This window comes from Octopus bimaculoides, chromosome 1 (assembly GCF_001194135.2).
Source record: "Octopus bimaculoides isolate UCB-OBI-ISO-001 chromosome 1, ASM119413v2, whole genome shotgun sequence".
Classification (NCBI taxonomy): Eukaryota; Metazoa; Mollusca; class Cephalopoda; order Octopoda; family Octopodidae; genus Octopus; species Octopus bimaculoides.
Window position 1 is genome coordinate 79,718,526 of NC_068981.1, and position 606 is coordinate 79,719,131.

A 606-nucleotide genomic window follows, 5' to 3' on the forward strand; every position below is an offset into this window, starting at 1 on the left:
TAACCCACACCCCACCCTTGCCTCCCCCACATCCCAACACACCACACACCACCATACCACATAACACCACATCACATCACATCACACCACCATGCACACACTAGCACTGACCACTTCCCAGCCCCACATCCACACACCTACACATACACACAAGCACACGTCAAGGTCACCAGCCCTCTTCGACATGCACATACATGCTCTCTTATACACACGCACGCGCACCTTTGTTTTGGGATCACCACTACTTTATTATCTCCCCTTCTTCCTAGCTCCCCTGTGTGACCCCTCAGTCCGACATTTGCCATGATAGATCGCTAGCCACTACACATTCTTTATTTTCTCTCCTTGTTTCTTTCCGTGTTCCTTTCTGTGGAAGAGCGTAGGCTTGAAATGTTAAAGACTTTTTCACTTCCCGAGCATTAAAATAAGACATCTGTTTGTTGTCTACACTACCTGTCTTCGTCTTTTGCTTCTTTTTTTTGTGAATTCTCCTTACATATATGTGTAATATAATATATATATGAAGTTTGCTTCTCAAACATATGGATTTGGGCCCAGATCTACTTTGTGACACTTTGGGCCAACCAAAGCTTTGCAAATAGATCT

General features: G+C 44.4%; 1 protein-coding gene across 4 annotated transcripts in view; it reads right to left on the bottom strand.

Moving 5' to 3' along the window:
• The window catches only part of LOC106877087 (uncharacterized), a 52,599-nt gene that overhangs the window by 18,436 nt on the left and 33,557 nt on the right, over positions 1-606 (bottom strand). The gene's annotated exons all lie outside the window — the stretch shown is intronic.